Source organism: Arachis hypogaea, chromosome 15 (assembly GCF_003086295.3).
Source record: "Arachis hypogaea cultivar Tifrunner chromosome 15, arahy.Tifrunner.gnm2.J5K5, whole genome shotgun sequence".
NCBI lineage: Eukaryota > Viridiplantae > Streptophyta > Magnoliopsida > Fabales > Fabaceae > Arachis > Arachis hypogaea.
In genome coordinates, this window is record NC_092050.1 from 108760435 (window position 1) to 108788260 (window position 27826).

Consider the following 27826-nt stretch of genomic DNA (forward strand, 5'->3'; position numbering starts at 1 on the left):
TTGGGTAAACTTGAGTCATTGGGTATAATGGATTTGGTGATTTGAGAACCCTTGGTGATCAATTTGACACCCATTGACGCTAACCCACTACTAAGTTAATTAGTAGGTAGGTTGGGACTTAAGGGTTGATGTGATCAAACCTATTTGACGTACTTCAAGCTTAGGAGTAAATGTTACGTACTTAAAGCTTTTGGGAAGTAGACTTAATGGGTTGGTCTCTCATGATTATCAATATTTGGTTTGTTGACAAGGATGGTGATCTCAGTTACCTAAGTCTTAGCCAAGAGTTCTTTATCTTGCTTTCTTTAATTACTTGTTTAATTTACTTGTCTTGCCCTCTTATGAACCAAAACCCCCCTTGCCCCTTCATAGCCAATAATTGAGCACTTCATTGTTTTCTAGGGAGACGACCCAGAGTCTAAATACTTCGGTTAATTCTTATTAGGGGTTTGTTATTCGTGACAAGAACCACAAATTTTTAATTTGACAGAGGATTGTTTGTCGGTTTGGAGCTATGCTTACAACGAAGTCCTTATTTCTACAAGAGAAATTCTAGACCGACGATGATGATCGTCCCATCAAATTAAATGGCGCCGTTGCTGGGGAACACAATGGTGCTATGTTATTGGCTATTGTATATATTGTGAATAGCTTGAATTTTGGTTTGTTTGCTAGTTTTTGCTAGTTTAGGATTTTGTCTTCTTTGTTTCTTATTAATCTTTGTTTTTATTTTCTCTTTCACTCTGAATTCTCATCCTTTTGGCTATGAGTGTAGTTCAAACTATGTTGTAGGAAATGGAAGCTCCAATGAAGATATACATCAAGGATTTAGAAATCAAGGATGGGAGGAACACCAAGCTTATGAACAAACTTCATGGCAACAACCTCCTCCGAACTCTTATGGGTATAATCATGATCCTAATGTGTATCAATCCAATGTGTGTGATGATCCTCATTGTGGTTGTCAATGACAATCATCATATGCATAGGATCTCACTCCTCAATATAGCCCTACACCATACTCACATGCCTCACACCACCATTCACCTCCATATGACCATAACCAATACCCACCATATCAACCGCCGTATGAATCATATCTAGAACAACCACCATTCCAATACCAATACTTCCAAGAACCACAAATCCGACACACACCACCTTAAGAATTCCACCAATATGAACTACCTTCCAACATTAACAATCTTCTCTCAAACAATGAGCCCTATCTTCCACCACCACCTCCTGACGAAGCCTTCATGTTAGAACTGAGAGACCTTGAATCTCGTATCTTAAGGCGACAAGAGGAGGATGAAACTAAGTTTAAGGAGCTAAGAGCAAGGATGGCCGGCATAGTAGAAGCCGTGAGTCACCTAACATCCCACTTAAGCTCATGTACCCTAAGTACCCCCATTGTTGAATGTAGAAAAACGATCAAGGAGCCTAGTAAGGGAGTGAACTTGAAGCTCCATGGTGAGGAAGAATAGTTGAAGTAAGAAGTACAACAAGAGGAGAAGGTAGAGATTAGCGAACAAAAGGAAGTAGTGGGTGGATGTTTGGGATATGTTGAGCACATTAAGGAATCTCGAGTTGAAGAGCCCTCTTCCAAGGAGTTTGGAAGAGATGTTAAAGAGAAGAGTAAAGTTGCGGAAGTAAATGGAGAGTTAAAAGAAATTGATCAGGAAGTGGATTCCATCACTAGTGATTTTTTGCCCACATTGATCAATCCCCTTGACGACCTTGTTGAGCCTTCTCCCAACGGACTAGAAAGCAAGGTTGAGGAGGATGTGCAACCTCCAAGACCTATTGTGAGTGAAGAACTGGAAGAAGTATTCCGAGCAACAAGCCCTCCTATCTATGATGATCCCGCATCAACATATGACACTTCCGAGTTTGAAGAGTCCTTCCCAAAATGCTTATACTTGATAATGAGGTAGACTTCAATAGACCTACTATCTATGACGAGAGTGATGGGGAAGAGATAGAAGAAATTGGTGAAGAAGAATGTGAACTTGAGGAAACTTGGCAAGAGGATGAACTTGAAAAACCTTGCCAAGTGGTGGAAGCCTCTAGAAGAGGATGGACGGGAGTAGAGCGTGCTTTATCAAGATCTTTGGGAACTTCTCCAGCTAGTTCACCATCCAATCCTTCGCTTGAGTGGATAAAACTTCTAACTCTTAGCTTTATTATCCCACTTGAGTATGGTCTGCTTGAGACGGATGGCCAATTTAAGGCACTTTGTGGAATTAAGCGAAAGAGGAGGATGTTTAGAGGTTGGCGTTCTAAATCTAGACTCATTATAGTTGGAAGCTCAAAATTGAAGAGCATGAATTTGTGTAATGCTCAATTAAATGGATTTAGGAGGATAGTTTGGTACTTTCATGAGAATTCTCCTTTCTTATCACTGGATGGAATCAAGGCGATCAACTAGAAGACGAGTGCAAAGATAAGATATGGGATCCTGGATCACATCATGGAAACCAATTCTGGGAGCTCATATCTTGGAGAGAACCTCACCAAAGCTTGGTGAAGATGGTTGGAACTTCTGACAACCGATTGAAGGACAAGCACTCTTGGAGGTTCAAGGATGGATACAAGCATAAGCCACCTTGACAAGAAGCATCCCAAATGTCCAACTTAAGGACTTAAACTAAAAGTGCTTGGTGGGAGACACCCCACCATGGTAAACTCTTTCCATTCTCTTGTAGATATAATGAATGAATGAATTGAGTTCCAGTGTATATAATTTCTTTACTTCTTAGTATATTTTGCTTTGCTTGCTAAGGTGTTTATACATTTTATACCTTAATAAGGGATGATTCTTTGAACATGAGTTTTTGCTTGGATTGCAAGTTTTCTCAATTTATTTAAAAAATCCCCAATATTTCAAAATGTATTTAAATTTACACCTTAGCTGGTTTTTGAGTCTTAGAGAAGGCCAGGAGATTGAACCCTTTTGATGCTCATAAAAAAAACCCCAGCCACGGGCAAGCGCATAGTGCGCGCGCGCGTTGGTTGCGCATTTTAGCTTTCTGGGCAAAGAACCAGAGAGTTGTGCCACTTTTGGGCCAACTCTATGCCTCAACCCACGCGGACGCGCACTGTACATGTCCGCGCCCCTTCGTGTTTCCTTACCCACGCATTGGTGCACCTGGCGCCTCCGCACCCATTCCATAAGCTCAAGCCATCCAGGCGAATGCGTACAGTGTGCGCGCGCGTCGATGTGTTTTTGCATCACCTAGACCAGAGGACCCGAGTTGTGCCTTTGGCCCAGCACAACCGCGCAGACGCGCACTGTACGCGTCCGCGCCCACCGCCAATTTTCCCATCTATGCGTAAGCGCATATGGCGCTTCCGCGCCAACCCTTAATTTTCCCACCCACATAGACGCGCACGGTGCGCGAACGCGTGGATTCAAAAATCTCATTTAACCAGGGACGCGAAAGCCCTAGCGCAGTCACCCCCCAACTCCCTTCTCTCCCCCAACGTCTTTCCTCCTTCTCCCTCCATTTCCAACCATCAACCTTCAATCATCCTGCAACCACCAACCACCTCCGGCGAGCATCCTGCGACCATCACCGCCGTCGTTGCGACACGCCCCTCCTCTTCCTCGCTCTCCCTCTCTCTCTCACTCAATCCTCTCTTCTCTGTCTCTGTTCTCACTCTCTGCAACCAGCCACTGCCTACCGTCGCGAGCTCCGCTGCACCGCCACCGCTCCTGGGAAGCATCTCCACCTTGCTGCTTCGCCCCTTTCCTTTTCCAATTTCTCTCACTCCCTGCCTCTGCATTCCAGGTCCACACCCTTCTCCCCTATTTTACTCCATTCCGTTACTCTAGTTAGTTAATGAATTCTTTGTTAATTTAGTTTAGTTAGATTAGTTTAGTTAGTTTCGTGTAATTAGGTGGTTAGCGAATTTGAGCTGAGTAGTGGATTTAGGTTTGTTTAAATTTTTGCTGCTATGTGAAATTGCTCTGTTTCATTGATTTGCCATATGCTCATTCGAGCTGATTGATGCTGTTGCATTAACTTTCCTTGGCTTGCTATTATTGAATATTGCTCTGCTCATGCCTACTGGTTATTTGATTGTTCATAACTGTTTGTTGCTGGCTGAATTGGTCTAAACTGCCTTTTAATGCTTTGCTGCTGAACTATTGGCTATTTGTTCAATTCATATGGACTCATACATGGTTTTTATGCTTTTGGTTTTTAATGACTTCATATGAAATTGACTTGATTGTTTGAATTTGGAAAATGGTCAATTTGCTGCTGAAATGCTGCCAGATTTTTCCTAACCAAGTTTCATGAAATGACATTATTTTGATGGGTGTAACAAACTTCTATTTGATGATTTATGTGTCAAATAGAATTTTGTCGCCTAAATAGTTTTGGAAACTCCTCAAGGGCATATTTACAGGTTTTTGGTCATGCTTCTAACACTTTTTGCTTGCTTGCAATGCTAATTTGCTTATATGCATTGCATGGTTGAGTAAGTTTGCAAATTGACCATAACTTGAAACTTTCTTGAAATTTTGCGCCTCTTTTGCATAAACACACAAGTTTGAAAGTTTTTAACCTATGTGAATAATTGATTCATTATATCCGTACCTAATCTCGTTAAGTCACATGGATCATGAGGTTTTGCATTCTTATTTGAACTTGTGGCTTGTATGCATTGTTGGAATTGGTGTTAATTGTTGTTTGATTTATTTGATTCTCAAGGTTTTGATTTCACCAACACCATTAGTGATCGTCACATTGATGGATGACTTATTTTCATATTAGTTGCTTTCTAGCAATATTATATTTCATCATCAATGACTTGATGCATTTCATGATTGTGAGTGTGCTTACATCTCTACTTTGTACATTCCCTTTTGAATTGAACTGGTAACCATCATATCACTGATTTTTAACTGATTTCTAACTTTAACTTGTTTAACTAACTAACTTCTTTTGGTTTTCAACTTAACTCTTTTGATCATTCTTTTGGATATGGTGTTTCCTAGGCTTAGTAGACAAGTAATGTGCAAATGTGGTTTAAATTCTTGGTTTGAAGTTTGATTTGAATTCTAAATTCTATTGCTTGCATTCCAAGAAATCTCTTTTTTTTATTCACTTCATGAATATGCTTTGCTTTGAGTGCTTTATATCTGCTTGGCTATCTGCTTATATTGTATCATCTCTATTTTTCAGGATGTTAGACAAAGGAAAAGCTATAGCCACTACTTCCAAAAAGAGAAAGCTAAAACCTCTACCCCTTCACTTTATGCAAACTATGCTAAGAATCCCCTGAATGAAGAGGATAAAGAAAATCAGCTGCTGCCACCCACTGACCCAATCAAATTCCCAAACCTCTACTGTGAGCTTCGCTTCTCCGATTTTCAGAAGAAAAATCTAAACATTGAGAAGAAACTACTCCTTCCAAATGATGTGGGGCGTGCCATTAACACCCGCATTCTAGAGTTAGGATTGGACTTTGTTGACAGAGATTTGGGGAGGGTAAACACTTCATGGGTGAGAGAATTTTATTGCAACTTCTTTCGGGCAACTCTTGATTTAGTTCAGCTGTGGGGTAGAGAGATTATGATCACTGAGGCTGCTATTGGGGATGCACTGCTTTGCCGCCATCGTCCTGATGACACCTGCGCGTATAAGTAGGCAGAGGTGGCTATCCACTGCATGACATTTGACTATGAGGTGCTTAAGCGCATGATTGCTACACCTGACGCCCCCTGGGTGATGGATTCTGGGAACAAGAAGCCCAAGGGGATGCGTTTCACATATCTGTCAAGGGAGGCTAGGACCTGATATCATATATTCGCCCACTATGTCTTTCCCACCACTCACTTCCTTCAGAGATTCCGATGGATATGCTAGTTCTGATTGGATGTGTGATGGAGGGAAATGAGGTAAACTTCCCCCGGCTGATCAGATAGAGTATGTGGTACACGCATATCCGTGGTCTGTTGCCATTCCCTACACTAGTCACCAACATGATTGAGATGGTTGATGTTCTGTGGGAGGATAATGACGTGACACCACCACTCCTAGATGATGACGACAAGGAGGCTACCATTCCATGGGGTGGGTGGGTGCACAAGAAGCCTGATGAGAGAACTTTTGCGTGGTCTAGAAATTTGCGGATAAATCCTCGTTGTAAGTATAGTTTCTAAACCTTCAAAAGTCCTTTCATACAAACGTTTTGGGTGTCACAAGTAACAAACCCCTTTAGAAATTGTTAACTGAGTATTCAAACTTCGGGTCATCTTCTCAAGGAACTGCGAGGAAGTATGTTCTTATTATTGGCTATAAAGGTTGTAATCGGGGTTTAGAAGATGAGAAGCAAGTAATTTAAATGACAAGTAAAGTAAATGGCAATTAAAATAAATAAATACTGTAAAGCAGACTTTTGGCAAGGTAAGAGAAGTTGGAGGTCCAACGTAGTTATCTCTCTCAACTATAATAAAAGTTGAATCTAAACTCCACTTGGTCAACCTTTACTAGGGCAAAGGAAAGTCAAGGGACTAATTAAATTGACCTTTGAATCCTATTTATTTCATAAGAAAAGGTTGGGATTACTTAAGTTCAGCTCAATTAGCAAGATAACGATTATCAATTATGTTGAGTTTAATAACTGTTGAGTTACTGAATTCTTAACCAGGACCAAAAGGGGAAAAAGTAAAATTGCTGGAATAATAAAAAATGTCCTTAGATGGGAGGCAATGGTAACTTAAATCAAAGAGAACAATCATAAACTGAAAATACCTCAATTATCATTAATTCAAATAACAGTCTGTAACATGGAAGAATTCATAGATTCAATTATAAAGGTAAATAGCCAACTCAGATACTGAAATAAATAAATAAAGTGAAAGGGAAGTTTAAAACAAAGAAATATAAAACCTGGATTGAGAGTCACTCTTAAAGTGAGAAGAAATCCTAAATCCTAAGAGAGAGAGGAGAAGATCTCCCTCTGAACTAAATCTAAATCATTGAAAAATAAAATATGCGAGCCCTCCTTTGAATGGGTGCATTCCCACACTTTATAACCTCTGGTCTATGCTGTCTGTACTTGGATCTGGGCCAAAAAAGGCTTCAAAAATCGCTGGGGGCGTATTTTGTAAATTCTGATACGTGGCCTCTGTCACGCGTCCGCGTGGGTCACGCGGTCGCGTCATTCGGAGCTTTTCCTTGCCACGCAGTCGCGTCAGTCACGCGTCCGCATCGTATGCGTTCTGCTTATGTCGCGCGGTCGAGTCAGTCATGTGGCCGCGTCGCTGCATCTTCGCTTCTGGCACACGATCGCATCGTCCATGCGATCGCGTGAATACCAATTTCCTTCAAAGCTCCGTTTTGCTTTCTCCTTCCATTTTTGTATGTTTCCTTTTCCATCCTTTAAGTCATTCTACCTTAGAAAATCTGAAACTACTCAACACACTAATCACGGCATCGAATGGAAATGAAGGTAATTAAAATAGTTAATTTTTAAAGCTTAGAAAAACATGTTTTTCACAATATGACATAATAAGGAAGGGAAAGTAAAACCATGCAGTTAATATGAATAAGTAGGTGGAGAATTGAATAAATCACTCAAATTAAGCACAAAAGAACTCATGAAATATGGGTTTATCAACCTCCCCACACTTAAACACTAGCATGTCCTCATGCTAAATTCAAGGTAAATAATTAAGGTTAAAGTGATGGAATGTCATGCAATGCAACCTAATTTAAATGCAACTACCTAAATGAATGATGCATCATGCATCTCTAAATTATTCACTCATATATAAAGCTTACATGTAGTCAAGTTAGTTCATATTCTCAAGGAGTCATGTATATGTATAGCCAACCCTTAAATAATGAAGCATTTCAGCAAATGAGATGGGAAAGAAAACATTGTACAAACTTGCAAAACAATTAGTAAATTAAGTACAGATATATGTTGATGAGTTATTGAACCCTCACTGGATTTTGTGTTTACCTTCTAGTCACTCAGTGTTTACTGGGTTTATTCACTCTACTTTTCTTTTTATTTTTACTTTCTAAGATTTGTTTTTCATCTAACCAATCAATAATTATAAAATATAGTCATACCAAAAAGTCATGAGGTCTTTAATTAAGGTTGTAATGGGGCTAAGGTAAAGGCAATGATATATGTATAAGGTTAAGTGAGCTAATAAGTGAATCCTTAATTAGACTAAGATCTCACCTAACATACATATTTAGTAAAACAAAATCTCTTTACCTATTTTCCCATATTATCCCACTTATTGTTACATGCTCATGTTTCACTTTTTTATTTTTTTATTCCATGTACATTGCTTTTATTTTGCATTGGGGAATTTCTTTTGTATCCCCTTTTATTAAATGCTGAAAAAAAAATTTTTTTCAAGGCACATGGCAATTAAATCACTTTGATTTTCTCATGAGCATGCTTCCCAAATTTATTTTATTTCTTTTAACTTCTCTACTCTTTTGTTTCTATCATCCATGTTCCCAATAGGTTTCCCATGTTCTAATCTATTCATAATTTTCTATCTTAAGCTAACCAAGGATTCAACTTGGGATTTTATTTTGTTTTTCTGCTTAAGGCTAGTAGTGTGGCTAAATAGAATAAAAGGGATTTTAAAGGCTCAAGGGGGCTGACAAGGGTGATGTAAAAGGTAGGTTATTCTGGGGTAAGTGAGCTAAAATCAAATGATGGCCTCAATCATTCTTTTGGTATGTATCTATTCTATATTTTATAATTGGACATATAGATTAAAGCAAAGTAAAGAACATCAGAATAAAAAGAAGCGAAACACACAGGAATGAAGTTATAGTTTGAATGCAACCATACAATTAAGCTCAAGACTCACAGGCTGTGTGTTCTCTAACTCAAGCATCATATATCATTCATATATGTTATGCAGGTTTAGTTAAAAATTCCCATTATTCTCATAAAAAAATTATTTAGGGTAGCTTTTAAAGTTTTAATGTTCCTCCTTGATGAAATGTTGTCAGCTTAACTACATCATGTAATGCTATATACAAGGTTTATGGATTTAAATCTGATATGTTCAATTTCCTAGCTTACTTCCTTTTTATATTTTTAAATTTAAACTATACTATCTTATGCTAAAAAGGGTAAATTATAGTAATTAATCCATTAATAAATCAGAATTGCAAACTAAACTAAATAACTAAAAATATGAACTAAAGATGCAATATGCAAAAATAGAGTAAAAATACATAAAAGCAATGTATAAGTACTCAGTAACAGTAAAAAGAAAAATACAGAAAAATATTCAAAATAAAAGAAAAAGTATGTAGTGGTTCACCAAAATAAACGCCAGATATGGCGACCTCCCCACACTTAAAATGAAGCATCGTCCCTGATGCTCAATCAAGCCGGGTGTGAAGGGGTGTCATCACTGGTAGGGATGGCAGCTGGAGGCTCTGTGGTGGTGGTGGGCTGAGGGTCTGGCTGCTGTAGAGGTGGGGCTGACTGGATCGGGATCTCCGAATCCGTAGCCTCTATCTGGGGCATAACCTCCGGATGCGGGGCAGCCTGCTCTGTGGCTGCCTGCTGATGGGTCTCCTCCTGGAAATGAGTCTCCTCCTCGTGCCCATCCTCCTCCTCCTCTGATGGCTCAGATGGTGTGTCGGGCTCAGAGGGGATGTCACCGGATTGCATCATCAGCTTCAGGTGCTCACAGCGTCGCTTGTTGCGACGCTCCAATCTCTCATACCGGCGCCGGTTACGGCGCTCCATCTGATCAAGCTGTCAGAATAGGCGGTGCACGAGACGGTATACGGGCTCAGAGGCAGGTGAAGGTGCAGTGGTAGCAGCAGGAGCAGTAGTGGCAGCTGTGGATGAAGAGGGTCCAGCAGACGGTGGGGCTGGTTCATCAGTAGCAGTGAAGGGTGGTGGTCTTTATCCCAAAGCTAAGAAGTTCCTGCTGTGAGGAATGATCTTCCTGCAATCCGCCGCTGGTGGTCTCTCATCGACATCCTCCCATGGCACGTCAGCTCGACGGCCTAGCTATGTAACCAGATGCGAAAAAGGGAGGGTGCCTCGGACGTGGACCCTGGCCATAAAATGCCAGATAAAGCGTGGCAGATAAAGGTCCTTCCCCTCCATCACACACCAAAGGAGGGTGATCATAGCAGCCGGGATCTCCGTCTCGTGAGTACTCGACATCACATAATTACTCAAGATCTGGTGCCATAACCGAGCCTCATCATTTAAGTATGCCCTCTTGATCCCTCTAGGCATGGTGGTGTCCTGACCCATCTCCCAAGGAACAGTCGGGTCCAGAGCTATCCGTGCCTTCACAGCATCCCAATCAAACTACATCTGGCGCATGTCCTCCTCAGCCTTCGAATAACCATCAGGCTGATCGGACTTGGCTGGTAGCTGGAGAATGTCCTCTAAGGCCTCTTCAGTGACCAGAATTTGTTTTCCTCTCAGGTTTACGGCATCTAGGGTGATGAGGTAGTAGTTGCAGTAGAATTCCCGGACCCAAGATGCGTTGACCTCTGTCAGTGTTCTCTCCAGAAAGAACCAGCCCCTTTGCTTCATTTGCTTAGTGGTGTACTGCTGGAGTGCTTCTGGAATCTTCAGAGTTCGCTCCAGGTATAGATTTCTGGAGTTTACAAAAGTCGGGTACTTCAGCTCACAGTACCGGTTTGCAAATTTTATAGGATCATTTGCAGGGAGCAGCTGGTCAGTTTTTTCCTGCTGTGTGAAGTTCTTCTCCCGCCATGAGGAATCGTTCATGAGGGCAATGATGGACTGGGAGGAATCTCCTCGCTTGCGCTTGCCGGTAGCCTAGCCTTTTCCTTTCCTTTGTGAGGCAGACATCTTGAAAAACAGAAAACCAGGATATGGATAAAAATAGTAAAGCAAATAGACAATTAAACAAAGGAAACTCAAAGCGGCAAAGGAGAAATAAAATAAGAAAAATGAGTATATGAAATGTGATTGAATTTATGTTAAATGGAAAAATAATCAATATGCCATGGTTAGAAAGTTAGAGGAAAGTGAAAATAATCAGAAAAGAGATCAAAAGGGTTAGTATGGTTAGAATTTGAAAAAGAAATTAGTAAATTAAAATTAGTGAGTTAGTAAAGTGCGGGTTAAAGTAAGTGGCATAGAGAAAAATTCCATATAACAAGGATTCACAGGTAAGAATAGAAGTACTCATAATCGAACAAGGAAAACAGAGTGATGCTGATTCGAATAGAAATAGAGAAAGCAAAAATTGGAATCAGTGAATCACAAATGCAGTTTATGAACCAGGAAACCAAAGAGGATAAGAAAGTCTGCCATAGCATTCATGAAACGGTTTGGGTAAAGCAGAGTAAAACAGAGTTCAGAAATACCAAACCAAAACATGAATGAAAATAATTTACAAAAAATTTGGGCAGCATTCCGGCTAAAATTGGATTGTCCTGGAAAATAAACAGCAATCATAGCAGTTCATATGAATTAAAAACTTGCTGTAGTTACCTATAATTAATAGAAACAGGAAAATTCAGAGTAACAAGCAGCGAATGCAAGAAATCACAGCATATGAACAAGGTCACAGGAACAGCAGAATTGCAGTTATGATAAAACAGAAACAGGAACAGTACAAGTAAACAGACCTAGATCCACTAACCACAGCCTAAGTTACCTAACAACCTAAAAATCCACTACAGCATGCATATCTATCTATCCTAAGTATGAATAAAAACGGAAAAAATACAGAAAAACGACGAACGGATAAAAGGGAGTGCGTGTTGCGGAACCTGGAAAGCGAAAGAAGCAGAACAGTTGGGTGATGGCGGCGGTGGTGTCCGGCGCGGTGGCGGGGCACGGCGGCGCGGTGGCGGCTGAGGGGGAATGGGGATAGGGTCTTAGGGTTAGTGATAGAGGAAGGGAGGTGGGGTTGCGGGTGGGTGGCGGAGGGGGGGAGGGGCGCGGCTGGATGGCCGACGGTGGTGGGTGGTGGTTCTGGGTGGTGGCGGAGAGGGGAGGAGAGAGGAAGAAAGAAGAAGAAAAAAGGGGGAGGGGGTGGTACGGCGGCGGTGTCTGGACGGCGGCGGCGTCTGGGTGGTGACACGGTGGCGGCTGGGTGGTGCTGGGTGGTGGCTGGAGGAGGAAGAAGCAGAGAGGGAGAAGAGGGTTGGGGGTGGGGGACTGCGCGACTGATAGGGTTCGCGTGGCTGGGGGGTTATATTTTCGAATCCACGCGGCCGCGTGGGGCACGCGGTCGCGTGGTTGGGGTGAAAATGGGAGTGACGCGATCGCGTGGGGTGCGCGATCGCATGAGAGGGGGGAAAGAGGGGTGACGCGATCGCGTGGGTCACGCGATCGCGTCGCTGGAATTCGTGCTAAACGCACGACTCCAGCGCCGTTTTAGCGCAACTCTCTGTCTCCTTTTGGGGTGATGTGCAATCCATGCGACACGATTGCGTCACTCACGCGGTCGCGTAGGATTGGTATTGTGCAAGTGATGCGATCGCATGGAGCATGCGATCGCGTGGGCCAATTTGTGCGAAATGCACAAAGGCCGTACAATTCCAGCCTAACTTTCTGTTCGTTGGATCCTTACGCCAATATATATATATCACGCGGCCGTGTGGGTCATGCGGTCGCGTGGGTGGTGTTTCTCGCAATATGACGTGATCGCATGGGGCATGCGGTCGCGTCGTGCACCCCTTTTTTTTATATATGCATGAAAAATACAGAATGCAATGATTAACATGAATGCTATGCATGATTCCAGGTTTAATAAATTAAAATGAAAAAGGAAAAATGAAAGCAATTAACAAGAAATAAATTGAAAAAGAAGCGACCATACCATGGTGGGCTGTCTCCCACCTAGCACTTTTAGTTAATAACCTTAAGTTGGACATTGGAGGAGTATCCTGTTATGGTGGCTTATGTTTAAATTCGTCTAAAAATCACCACCAGTGCTTGAAATGCCAATAGCCTCCGGGGTCCCAAACCAAGCATGCAAAGCTTCTGAGCAGCTCCAAACAGATTTTCAGACTCCCGGGATAACGAATGTCAGGATAGAGTCCAGGATTCCAAGCCTTGCTTCTAAATCCGCCTCCGTCTTGATCTACATGTTTCCATTCGAGCGGTTTAAAAAGTAGAATCTCACCTTGGTGACCAAACGTTTTCCGTGATCCATGCAATTGAGCATGATACCAATCCGTGTACTTCGAGGTGAAGCGTGGAACCTTATTGAACCTTGTGCACCAGCTCTGAGTACGAGCCATTTCCCTCTTACTCTTAAAGCCGCAGAGAGCTCTAAGCTGGCCATCTGTTTCAAGCAAACCATATTTAAGTGAATAAGTAAAGTTATAAGTTAAGGATTGTACCCACTTGAAGCTTGTATTAGGTGGTAATGGCCTTGGGATAGGTGTTTTAGGTGGTTCTGCAAGTTCTATTTCTTTGTGCTCTTCTGTGAATTCCTCCACTTCTTTGCAAAGATCTTCAATTGTATCTGTGTCCTGGTCAAAGTCTTCTGTGTCTTCCTCATCACTTGAGTCATAGATTGGAGGTTGAGAGAAATCTACCTCTGCATCATCTTCATATTCACTTGGGGAAGATTCTTCGATCTTAGAGAATTTACTTGCGGATGCAAGTTCATCACTAAGAGAGCTAGACTTGTGACTATCACTATCGAGGGAATTTGTTTCTTGGATTATTCCGTCTGATTCTTCATAAACGACTTGCCTTGGAGAAATATCCTCCTTAGCATCAACTGTAGTCTCCTTGACGGCGTGTTCCTCAATTCTGGATTCCCATGGAGGTTCAGCATCTCCTAGATCTTCAACCAACTCTTCTTCTTGAGCGATGACAGCTTCTTCTACTTGTTCTAGTACGAATTCATTCTCTGTCTTGTCCACTGGAGTTTCTGGTATCTCCTTCATTCTACGCTCTTTGTTAGACTGTTCACATGGGGCTGTGGCTGATCCTTGTGTACTTGAGCGCCTAGAAACCCATTGAATTATCGCTTGCTCCAGTTGTTGAATGGTTGTTTGAAATTTATTTACTGTTTCTGTTAGGCAAACCTCTGCTTCTCGGGTTGCTGGACTTGGACATGACACAAAGGAAAGTGGTGGTGATTGGGAGCGATTGGATTGGCACTGGGGTAAGGAAGGATCATATGGTGGCGAATGGTGAAGAGAAGCTTGTGAGTGTGGTGGTTCGAGGTTATATTGAAAGGATGGTTTACATGAACGGGGTGGGGCTTGTTGGTAGTTACAAGGTTGTCCACCATATCTTTCAGCTGGGTATGCATTGTAGAATGGTCTTTGTCCAGGATATCTCGGACGGTGTTGCTGCCAAAAGGGTTGATTAGATCCTCTTGGTTCCATCGATCCTTGATTGGTCAGACCTTGATGCGCGTTCCTGCTGTAACTTCTATTTCCTTTAACAATATTAGAACCAAACTCAAAGCGAGAGGGGTGAGAGTTCATGGTAGCAAATAAAGATAAACAGGAAAAAACAAAAATAAATAAACAAGCAAAAGAAAAATATTTACAATAACTAATAATAAGGCACACGTTAGCAGTTCCCCGGCAACGGCGCCATTTGATGAGAAAACTTTTGCGTGGTCTAGAAATTTGCGGATAAATCCTCGTTGCAAGTATAGTTTCTAAACCTTCAAAAGTCCTTTCATACAAACATTTTGGGTGTCACAAGTAACAAACCCCTTTAGAAATTGTTAACCGAGTATTCAAACCTCGGGTCGTCTTCTCAAGGAACTGCGAGGAGGTATGTTCTTATTATTGGCTATAAAGGTTGTAATCAGGGTTTAGAAGATGAGAAGCAAGTAATTTAAATGACAAGTAAAGTAAATGGCAATTAAAATAAATAAATACTGTAAAGCAGACTTTTGGCAAGGTATGAGAAGTTGGAGGTCCAATGTAGTTATCTCTCTCAACTATAATGAAAGTTGAATCTAAACTCCACTTGGTCAACCTTTACTAGGGCAAAGGAAAGTCAAGGGACTAATTAAATTGACCTTTGAATCCTATTTATTTCCTAAGAAAAGGTTGGGATTACTTAAGTTCAGCTCAATTAGCAAGATAACGATTATCAATTATGTTGAGTTTAATAACTATTGAGTTACTGAATTCTTAACCAGGACCAAAAGGGTAAAAAGTAAAATTGCTGGAATAATAAAAAATGTCCTTAGATGGGAGGCAAAGGTAACTTAAATCAAAGAGAACAATCATAAACTGAAAATACCTCAATTATCATTAATTCAAATAACAGTCTGTAACATGGAAGAATTCATAGATTCAATTATAAAGGTAAATAGCCAACTCAGATACTGAAATAAATAAATAAAGTGAAAGGGAAGTTTAAAACAAAGAAATATAAAACCTGGATTGAGAGTCACTCTTAAAGTGAGAAGAAATCCTAAATCCTAAGAGAGAGAGGAGAAGATCTCCCTCTCAACTAAATCTAAATCATTGAAAAATAAAATATGCGAGCCTTCCTTTGAATGGGTGCATTCCCACACTTTATAACCTCTGGTCTATGCTATCTGTACTTGGATCTGGGCCAAAAAGGGCTTCAGAAATCGCTGGGGGCATATTCTGTAAATTTTGATACGTGGCCTCTGTCATGCGTCAGCGTGGGTCACGCTGTCGCGTCATTCGGCGCTTTTCCTTACCACGCGGTCGCGTCAGTCACGCGTCTGCGTCATATGCGTTCTGCTTATGTCGCGCGGTCGCGTCAGTCATGCGGCTGCGTCGCTGCATCTTCGCTTCTGGCACGCGATCGCATCGTCCATGCGATCGCGTGAATACCAGTTTTCTTCAAAGCTCCGTTTTGCTTTCTCCTTCCATTTTTGTATGTTTCCTTTTCCATCCTTTAAGTCATTCTACCTTAGAAAATCTGAAACTAATTACACACTAATCACGGCATCGAATGAAAATGAAGGTAATTAAAATAATTAATTTTTAAAGCTTAGAAAAACATGTTTTTCACAATATGACATAATAAGGAAGGGAAAGTAAAACCATGCAGTTAATATGAATAAGTAGGTGGAGGATTGAATAAATCACTCAAATTAAGCACAAAAGAACTCATGAAATATGGGTTTATCAAAGCCCCCACCCAAACGCCGTTCCCGAGCCAGAGCATTGGAGGAGGCAGCTCAGCCCCCATCATCAGCAGCAGCAGCAGGAGTGATAAACCCTGATTTTGTAGTTTATCTTGTGCTTATTTTGGGGGATTTTATCAATATTTCTCACACTTATTCACAAGAAATGCATGATTTTGTGTTCACTTCCCAATATTGCTCCATGATGGAAAACATACTTATTTTGCCTTAAAATTGCCATATTTTAATTCTCTTCTATTGCCATTCGATGTCGTGATGTATTTGTTGAGTAATTTCAGGAATTATAGGGTAGGAATGACTTAGAAGAGAGGGAGAAAGCATGTACAAAAAGGGAGGAACATAAAGAATTGAAATCTTGGGAAAAGCAGCATCAGCGCGCTCGCGCACTCCACGCGCACGCGTGGACGGGATTGGCTGGAAGCGGCACGCAAGGATGGACGCATCCGCGCGGATCAGAAAATCTCTATCGACGCGCACAGGTACTTGGCGCACACGCGTGGATCACAAAAGCAATCGGCGCGCACGCACGCATGACGCGCACGCGTGGAAAGTTGCACGTGACCTCATTAAAAGAAATCGTGCCTGGCGATTTCTGAGGCTCATTAGGCCCAATTTCAAGCTATTTCTGCATGGAAAAGACCCAAGGATGCTAGGGGGAAAGGGGGGATCACTCATTTTTCACTAGGACATAATTTTTAGTTAGTTTTTGGTTCTTTTGTTATTCTAGAGGGAGAAACCCTTGTTCCTCTCTAGATCTAGTTCTAATTTGATCTTTCCTTGTTGATTTGTGATTTGGATCTTGTTAATTACTAGTTTTAATTGTTCAATTTGAATTCCTTGTTACAGTTTTGCTTATATCTTGTGATAGTTTATGAATTCTTGTCAATTGTCATTTTATACCCATTTCATGAATGTTGTGAATCTTGACTTGTTGATGTTACATTGATGATTTCTATGTTTAGTTTTGTTGTTTGGATGATCATATGTTGATAATTGTTAGTGGGTACTTGTAGCGTTCAATTTAATTGCTATTTTGAACATGTCTTTTGTTAATGCTTACCATGTATTTGATGAATTGTTTACTTTGATTATGAAGTAGTCTTCTTTACTCTTGGCCTAGGTCAAGGGAATTGGGTAAACTTGAGTCATTGGGTCTAATGAATTTGATGATTTGGGAGCCCTAGGTGGTCAATTTGATACTCATTGACGCCAACCCACTACTAATCTAATTAGTAGGTATGTTAGAACTTATGGGTTGATGTGATCAAAGCTATTTGACGTACTTGATGTGTATTTTCGGAAAACGAAAAACAAATTCCAAACACACAAAACTCACCGGCAAGTGCACCGGGTCGCATCAAGTAATAAAACTCACGGGAGTGAGGTCGATCCCACAGGGATTGAAGGATTGAGCAATTTTATTTTAGTGGTTGATTTAGTCAAGCGAATCAAGAGTTGATTTGAGTGGTTTGTATTCGACAGAAGCTAAATTGCATGAAATTAAAAGGGAGAAGGACAATTGCAGAAAATTAAAGAGCAAAGAAAGTAAATAAGCTGAATCTTAAAGAACAAGTAATGTAAATTGCAGAAACTTAGAACGCAAGAAATGTAAATTGCAGAATCTTAAAGTGCAAGAAATGTAAATGGCTTGAATTGTAAAGGGAATTGGGAAGTGGATTTGCAGAATTTAAATAAGGAAAAGTAAAATTGCAACAAGCAGGGAAGTAAAAGATGGATTTAATTGCAGTAGATCTCAAACAGAAAATGTAAATCGCTTGAAGAAGCGTTCAACAGAGAAATAAAAAGGGAATTTCAGATCTCAGGACCCAAGAGACTAGATAACCAAGTCTAGATCTCAATGCCTTCCTAGATCCAATCCAGAAATCAATTGCAAGAGAATTTAAAGATCAAGCAGTAAAAGAAGCAAAACCAAATTCAATTTCGAAAAGTTGCAGTAAAGTGAGACAGAGAGATCTCAAGGTGAGATTGAGACAGAATTTCCTCAATTCTTCAACCCAAGACCCAAGACAAATGTAATTGAAATTGAAAACAAGAAAACTAAGAGGAAGAGAATTCAATTCTCCTCTCCGAAACTCAAAAGCTCAAAACAATTCAAAACCAAAAGCTCTCCAAAACTACTCAGCAAAACTAAAACGGAAAGCTCTCAAAGGCAAAAAACCCTCCGAAAACTTAAATCCTAAGCTATTTATACACTATCTTCAAATGGTCTTCAAGCCTTGAATTGGGCCTTTGTTCTTGATGGAATTGGGTTGATAAAGGCCTTGGTTGATTGCTCTTGGAGTTGGAGAAAGATCCATTGTGAACCGGGTTGAAATCATAAAAGTTTGAGTAAAAGTTTGAGTAAAAGTTTGAGGCAAACTTTTACTCAAACTTTTTATACCAGATGGCTTAAGCTTGCTGCTACCAACGTTTGAGCCAAAGTTTGAGGTCAAACTTTTGCTCAAACGTTGGCCCCCTTGTAAATGTGTGTGGCGCCAACGTTTGCCAAAAAGCTTGAGGCAAAGGTTGGCGCAAACTTTTCTCCTCCAGGGTGTTTGTTTTGTGGTGCCAACGTTTGCCAAAAAGTTTGAGCTAAAGTTTGAGGCAAACTTTGGCTCAAGCTTTTTTCCTCTGGGATGTTTTCAACTCTTCTAAAAGTTTGAGCTAAAGTTTGAGGCAAACTTTGGCTCAAACTTTTTGTTCTCTCTTGCTCCTAGCCATTCCTTCTTTCTTCAACCTTCTTCAAAACTCTTTTCACCTATTATCAATCAACCAAACACATCAAAGCTTTGCTCAAAATCATGAGTTTGTTATTCTTTCATAATATATGACAATTATAGCATAAAATCTCATGAAATTGCATTAATTCATCCATGGTTGATTAAATCAAAGGAAACATGGAAGTCTACCCAATTGGCTTGCTTATGGCTCAAGAAAGTGCATAAATCAATCGAAAACAAAAGAAAAAGGCTAGTGAAACTAGGCTAAGATGACTTGTCATCACAACACCAAACTTAAAACTTGCTTGTCCCCAAGCAGGAAAGGAATTATGATCAAAGGTTCTTGCAATTAAGTTGAATTGAAGAATAACTTGTAAGGTCCTGTGAGTGAAGTGACTAAGTGACAGTGGGGTGAACTCTAAATCATATGCTCATGCAAGGGCCTTAGTGCTTACTAGTCCTTACATATTGGGGGTCTTAGGTCCTAGGACATTCATCCAAATGATGTCATGGAGATCTCTCTATAGGTAATCTCCTTGAAGCAGCTTATGATTTCTGTGTTTTGGCTTTGACTCTAAGTGTCATGTCTCAAAGCGGCTCTTTAGATAAGCTTTCAATCAATACTCCTAAACCAGTTGGTTTTAAGGTATTAGGTGTTAAAGCACCCCTTAGGATTTACTTGCTCAAGCCTCTCTCTTTGACACACTTCGACCACAAGCATTTACTAGGATAATAACTCTTTGAGTTCTTGTTTCTTTCTTCTTTTTTGCCTAGTAATTGATGCTCAGAGCCTTGGGCCATGTTCTTTTTTTGTTTTTGTATTTTCTTTATTTTCTTTTGTTTTGTTTGCTGCTTCTTGGATCAATAAATGTTTGAGAATCTCCACAACACTTCTTTGAACTCTATGTCCCACCTATGAGCTCCCATGCAAGTTTTCATAAGCATGCAACCTCAATGCATAATCACACAACCAGAACCACCACTTCTCCTAATCTTTTGCTTGCCTCAAAATTGTTTAATTCCTCAATCCTTCTTTTCTAAGAACTTTCATGTGATGCATTTTTGAAATATTGAGTGCAAACAAGTTTTGGAGAGTATAGTGTTGTAAATGATCAAGCATCTTGATTATTGAATTGCAGAAAAACTATACTAGATAGAAGGACAGATAGGGAAACAAAATCACTCTCAATCATAGTAGTGTTTGATGTAAAATAATCACTTAACAATACAACCTTTTGGAGTTCGCTTGCTTTACTCCTCATCATCATCATCACTGATCCATACATTCCTCTTTCATCTCTTTGGTTGATGATGCTTAATCCTTCCAAAAACTTGTATGGACCTCTGCAATGATATTAAAAGTTGCTTGTTCCCCAAGCACTTGAAAAATGGTTAGCATGCATGATTTATTTGTGGGCCCTTGAACTTACTTTGGTGTGGGAACACCAAACTTAGTTCCTTGCCAATGGTTCTCATGCATCAGATTAACCATGTGTGAAACTCTTTTTCTTTTTCAAAAGTAATAAAACTGAAAACTAGGAAACAGCAGAATAGTTAACTAGTTTATCTAAATGCTTGAAGCTAACATTATGCAGAAAGTGAGAATGCGTTTTATGATGAAATTTTGGTGGAACACCAAACTTAGAATCCTTCATTCTCCCCTAGATTGTTTTGGTGTGCAACACCAAACTTAGCTTCTTGCAATATAGATAAAATTAATTAACCTTTTTATTGAAATAGCTATGAAAAGAAAACTACATCAGGTTGGGTTGCCTCCCAACAAGTGCTCTTTTATTGTCACTAGCTTGACATCCTCTGTGCTTGTTCAGCTCAGATTCTGAGCTTCATTCTCCTTGTCCCATTGTCCTCCTAAGTGAGGCTTTGCTCTGTGATGCTCATCCTGGATGAGTGATTCTTTTCCTTCAGCCCTCTTCTCACCCATTTCTGCGAGGTTCTTAGCCAGTTGTTGCATTTGCCTCTCAATTCTTCTGACTGAGGCTTCTTGATTCTTCATTGTCATCTCATGGTTTTTCATCATTCTCTCTATTAAGATCTCCAGATTAGTGATCCTTTGAGAGTCTTGTGAGATTGGTTGGTTGTGGGGTGTTGGGGGTTGGAAGGATGGGTAGTGTGGTGGTATGTAGTGATTGTTGTTGGTATGGTGGTGTTTTTGCAGGTTTGGGAAATTGGGGTTGTTGTAGTTGATGTCCCTTTGTTCCTGATGTTGTGATTCCCTCATTCTTAGATAAGAATGTGGCTTACATGGTGGAAATTGTGCATTCACTGTAGTAGAATATAGAAAATCAATTTGTCTAGCTATTGACTCCAAGTGTTGCTGAGTTTGCTGGTGTAGCTGTTTGTTTTGATTCATGACTGCCTTCATTCCTTCAGGATTCATTACTTCCTGTTCTGAAATTGCATTCTGTGGTGTCTCAAATGAGTGTTGGTTATTGGCTCTTTTATCATTGAACTCTGCAGTTCCTTGGCTGGTTGCTATTGCTTTGAGTAGGCCATCTGAGAAGTAATCCACCGCTCTTCTTGTTTCTGGGGTTAATCCTTCATAGAACGCTTGGACACCTGCTTTGTCGCTTGCTTTCTTGTATCTTTCCCATGCTTTGAACAATGGTTCTTCCTCTCCTTGTATGAATGGATGTATTCCCTCTTTCATCTTGATGTTTTGTTGGGATGAGGAGAATTTGGCTAGAAACTTGGCAACCAAATCATCCCAACTAGTGATACTTCCTTGGGGAAAGGTTTCAAGCCATTGTGCCGCTTCATCCTTCAGTGAGAAAGGAAATAACAAGAGCTTATAGGTATCATGATTTACACTATCAAGATTGACAGCACCACAAGTCCTCAGAAAAATAGATAGGTGCTGTTTAGGATCCTCCAATGGATTTCCACCATAGGAACAATTGTTCTTGATTAGTGTAATGAGTTGCGGCTTCATGTTCTGGTGTTCTTCTTTCTCAGAAACTCCTTCTTCAATGATATCCTTCCCTCTGGCCCCTCTTCTTTCCTGTGACATATAAATCAACAAACAGAACGCACAGTGGTATTCTTGAAAATTGAGTGTAGTCAGTTGAGACAAAACTTCAAACAGTTAGTGGGTTAGTCAAAAATTAGAGAAATAGAAAAGAAAAAGTGCTTGATCTAGATCTCCACTTCACTTAATCATTGTCAATCTAATCAATCCCCGGCAACGGCGCCAAAAACTTGATGTGTATTTTCGGAAAACGAAAAACGAATTCCAAACACACAAAACTCACCGGCAAGTGCACCTGGTCGCATCAAGTAATAAAACTCACGGGAGTGAGGTCGATCCCATAGGGATTGAAGGATTGAGCAATTTTATTTTAGTGGTTGATTTAGTCAAGCAAATCAAGAGTTGATTTGAGTGGTTTGTATTCGACAGAAGCTAAATTGCATGAAATTAAAAGGGAGAAGGACAATTACAGAAAATTAAAGAGCAAAGAAAGTAAATAAGCTGAATCTTAAAGAACAAGTAATGTAAATTGCAGAAACTTAGAACGCAAGAAATGTAAATTGCAGAATCTTAAAGTGCAAGAAATGTAAATGGCTTGAATTGTAAAGGGAATTGGGAAGTGGATTTGCAGAATTTAAATAAGGAAAAGTAAAATTGCAACAAGTAGGGAAGTAAAAGATGGATTTAATTGCAGTAGATCTCAAACAGAAAATGTAAATCGCTTGAAGAAGCGTTCAACAGAGAAATAAAAAGGGAATTTCAGATCTCAGGACCCAAGAGACTAGATAACCAAGTCTAGATCTCAATGCCTTCCTAGATCCAATCCAGAAATCAATTGCAAGAGAATTTAAAGATCAAGCAGTAAAAGAAGCAAAACTAAATTCAATTTCGAAAAGTTGCAGTAAAGTGAGACAGAGAGATCTCAAGGTGAGATTGAGACAGAATTTCCTCAATTCTTCAACCCAAGATCCAAGACAAATGTAATTGAAATTGAAAACAAGAAAACTAAGAGGAAGAGAATTCAATTCTCCTCTCCGAAACTCAAAAGCTCAAAACAATTTAAAACCAAAAGCTCTCCAAAACTACTCAGCAAAACTAAAACGAAAAGCTCTCAAAGGCAAAAAACCCTCCGAAAACTTAAATCCTAAGCTATTTATACACTTTCTTCAAATGGTCTTCAAGCCTTGAATTGGGCCTTTGTTCTTGATGGAATTGGGTTGATAAAGGCCTTGGTTGATTGCTCTTGGAGTTGGAGAAAGATCCATTGTGAACCGGGTTGAAATCATAAAAGTTTGAGTAAAAGTTTGAGTAAAGGTTTGAGGCAAACTTTTACTCAAACTTTTTATACCAGGGCTTAAGCTTGCTGCTACCAACGTTTGAGCCAAAGTTTGAGGTCAAACTTTTGCTCAAACGTTGGCCCCCTTGTAAATGTGTGTGGCGCCAACGTTTGCCAAAAAGCTTGAGGCAAACATTGGCGCAAACTTTTCTCCTCCAGGGTGTTTGTTTTGTGGTGCCAACGTTTGCCAAAAAGTTTGAGGCAAACGTTGGCTCAAGCTTTTCTCCCAAAAGTTTGAGCTAAAGTTTGAGGCAAACTTTGGCTCAAGCTTTTTTCCTCTGGGATGTTTTCAACTCTTCTAAAAGTTTGAGGCAAACTTTGGCTCAAACTTTTTGTTCTCTCTTGCTCCTAGCCATTCCTTCTTTCTTCAACCTTCTTCAAAACTCTTTTCACCTATCATCAATCAACCAAACACATCAAAGCTTTACTCAAAATCATGAGTTTGTTATTCTTTCATAATATATGACAATTATAGCATAAAATCTCATTAAATTGCATTAATTCATCCATGGTTGATTAAATCAAAGGAAACATGGAAGTCTACCCAATTGGCTTGCTTATGGCTCAAGAAAGTGCATAAATCAATCGAAAACAAAAGAAAAAGGCTAGTGAAACTAGGCTAAGATGACTTGTCATCACAACACCAAACTTAAAACTTGCTTGTCCCCAAGCAAGAAAGGAATTATGATCAAAGGTTCTTTCAATTAAGATGAATTGAAGAATAACTTGTAAGGTCCTGTGAGTGAAGTGACTAAGTGACAGTGGGGTGAACTCTAAATCATATGCTCATGCATGGGCCTCAGTGCTTACTAGTCCTTACATATTGGGGGTCTTAGGTCCTAGGACTTTCATCCAAATGATGTCATGGAGATCTCTCTATAGGTAATCTCCTTGAAGCAGCTTATGATTTCTGTGTTTTGGCTTTGACTCTAAGTGTCATGTCTCAAAGCGGCTCTTTAGATAAGCTTTCAATCAATACTCCTAAACCAGTTGGTTTTAAGGTATTAGGTGTTAAAGCACCCCTTAGGATTTACTTGCTCAAGCCTCTCTCTTTGACACACTTCGACCACAAGCATTTACTAGGATAATAACTCTTTGAGTTCTTGTTTCTTTCTTCTTTTCTGCCTAGTAATTGATGCTCAGAGCCTTGGGCCATGTTCTTTTTTGTTTTTGTATTTTTTTTATTTTCTTTTGTTTTGTTTGCTGCTTCTTGGATCAATAAATGTTTGAGAATCTCCACAACACTTCTTTGAACTCTATGTCCCGCCTATGAGCTCCCATGCAAGTTTTCATAAGCATGCAACCTCAATGCATAATCACACAACCAGAACCACCACTTCTCCTAATCTTTTGCTTGCCTCAAAATTGTTTAATTCCTCAATCCTTCTTTTCTAAGAACTTTCATGTGATGCATTTTTGAAATATTGAGTGCAAACAAGTTTTGGAGAGTATAGTGTTGTAAATGATCAAGCATCTTGATTATTAAATTGCAGAAAAACTATACTAGACAGAAGGACAGATAGGGAAACAAAATCACTCTCAATCATAGCAGTGTTTGATGTAAAATAATCACTTAACAATACAACCTTTTGGAGTTCGCTTGCTTTACTCCTCATCATCATCATCACTGATCCACACATTCCTCTTTCGTCTCTTTGGTTGATGATGCTTAATCCTTCCAAAAACTTGTATGGACCTCTGCAATGATATTAAAAGTTGCTTGTTCCCCAAGAACTTGAAAAATAGTTAGCATGCATGATTTATTTGTGGGCCCTTGAACTTACTTTGGTGTGGGAACACCAAACTTAGTACGTTGCCAATGGTTCTCATGCATCAGATTAACCATGTGTGAAACTCTTTTTCTTTTTCAAAAGTAATAAAACTGAAAACTAGGAAACAACAGAATAGTTAACTAGTTTATCTAAATGCTTGAAGCTAACATTATGCAGAAAGTGAGAATGCGTTTTATGATGAAATTTTGGTGGAACACCAAACTTAGAATCCTTCATTCTCCCTTAGATTGTTTTGGTGTGCAACACCAAACTTAGCTTCTTGCAATATAGATAAAATTAATTAACCTTTTTATTGAAATAGCTATGAAAAGAAAACTACCTCAGGTTGGGTTGCCTCCCAACAAGTGCTCTTTTATTGTCACTAGCTTGACATCCTCTGTGCTTGTTCAGCTCAGATTCTGAGCTTCCTTCTCCTTGTCCCATTGTCCTCCTAAGTGAGGCTTTGCTCTGTGATGCTCATCCTGGATGAGTGATTCTTTTCCTTCAGCCCTCTTCTCACCCATTTCTGTGAGGTTCTTAGTCAGTTGTTGCATTTACCTCTCAATTCTTCTGACTGAGGCTTCCTGATTCTTCATTGTCATCTCTTGGTGTTTCATCATTCTCTCTATTAAGATCTCCAGATTAGTGATCCTTTGAGAGTCTTGTGAGATTGGTTGGTTGTGGGGTGTTGGGGGTTGGAAGGATGGGTAGTGTGGTGGTATGTAGTGATTGTTGTTGGTATGGTGGTGTTTTTGCAGGTTTGGGAAATTGGGGTTGTTGTAGTTGAAGTCCCTTTGTTCCTGATGTTGAGATTCCCTCATTCTTAGATAAGAATGTGGCTTACATGGTGGAAATTGTGCATTCACTGTAGTAGAATGTAGAAAATCAATTTGTCTAGCTATTGACTCCAAGTGTTGCTGAGTTTGCTGGTGTAGCTGTTTGTTTTGATTCATGACTGCCTTCACTCCTTCAAGATTCATTACTTCCTTTTCTGAAATTGCATTCTGTGGTGTCTCAAATGAGTGTTGGTTATTGGCTCTTTTGTCATTGAACTCTGCAGTTCCTTGGCTGGTTGCTGTTGCTTTCAGTAGGCCATCTGAGAAGTAATCCACCGCTCTTCTTGTTTCTGGGGTTAATCCTTCATAGAACGCTTGGAAACCCGCTTTGTCGCTTGCTTTCTTGTATCTTTCCCATGCTTTGAACAATGGTTCTTCCTCTCCTTGTATGAATGGATGTATTCCCTCTTTCATCTTGATGTTTTGTTGGGATGAGGAGAATTTGGCTAGAAACTTGGCAACCAAATCATCCCAACTAGTGATACTTCCTTGGGGAAAGGTTTCAAGCCATTGTGCCGCTTCATCCTTCAGTGAGAAAGGGAATAATAAGAGCTTATAGGTATCATGATTTACACTATCAAGATTGACAGCACCACAAGTCCTCAGAAAAATAGATAGGTGCTATTTAGGATCCTCTAATGGATTTCCACCATAGGAACAATTGTTCTTGATTAGTGTAATGAGTTGCGGCTTCATGTTCTGGTGTTCTTCTTTCTCAGAAACTCCTTCTTCGATAATATCCTTCCCTCTGGCCTCTCTTCTTTCCTGTGACATATAAATCAACAAACAGAATGCACAGTGGTATTCTTGAAAATTGAGTGTAGTCAGTTGAGACAAAACTTCAAACAGTTAGTGGGTTAGTAAAAAATTAGAGAAATAGAAAAGAAAAAGTGCTTGATCTAGATCTCCACTTCACTTAATCATTATTTTTAGTATATTTTAGTTAGTTTTTATTATATTTTTATTAGTTATTAAATAAAAATCACATTTCTGGACCTTACTATGAGTTTGTATGTTTTTCTGTGATTTCAGGTATTTTCTAGCTGAAATTGAGGGACCTAAGCAAAAATCTGATTCAGAGGCTGAAAAAGGACTGCAGATGCTGTTGGATTATGACCTCCCTGCACTCAAAGTGAATTTTCTGGATCTACAGAAACCCAATTGGCACGCTCTCAATTGCGTTGGAAAGTAGACATTCTGGGCTTTCCAGCAATATATAATAATCCATACTTTTCTCGGGATTTGATGGCCCAAACCGGCGTTCCAAGTCAGCATAAAAATTCTGGCATCAAAACGCCAGAACTGGCATGAAGGCTGGAGTTAAACGCCCAAACTGGCACAAAAGCTGGCGTTTAACTCGAAGAAAAGTCTCCATATGTAAAAGCTTCAAAGCTCAGCCCAAGCACACACCAAGTGGGCCCAGAAGAAGATTTCTACATTAATTACTTATTTCTGGAAACCCTAGGCTACTAGTTCTCTATAAATAGGACCTTTTGCTATTGTATTTTCATCTTCGGATCAATCTTGGTTCTTCTGGTTCCCTCTCTGGGGTCGAAGCCAATGACCACCATTATCACTTTTGTATTTTCAACGGTGGAGTTTCTACATACCATAGATTAAGGTGTGGAGCTCTGCTGTTCTTCATGAATTAATGCAAAGTACTATTATTTTTCTATTTAACTCAAGCCTATTTCGTCTCTAAGATATACACTCGTTCTTCAACCTGAAGAAGGTGATGATCCGTGACACTCATCATCATTCTCACCTATGAACGCGTGCCTGACAACCACTTCCGTTCTACTTGCAATAGCTTGAGTGCGTATCTCTTAGCCTCCTGGTTCATGATGCATGGTTGCCTCGCCTGACAACCGAGCCTTCCATTCTGTGAGATCAAAGTCTTCGTGGTATAGGCTAGAATCAATTGGTAGCATTCTTGAGATCCGAAAAGTCTAAACCTTGTTTGTGGTATTCCGAGTAGGATCTGGGAAGGAATGACTATGACGAGCTTCAAACTCGTGAGGGTTGGGGGTAGTGACAGACGTAAAAGGATCAATGG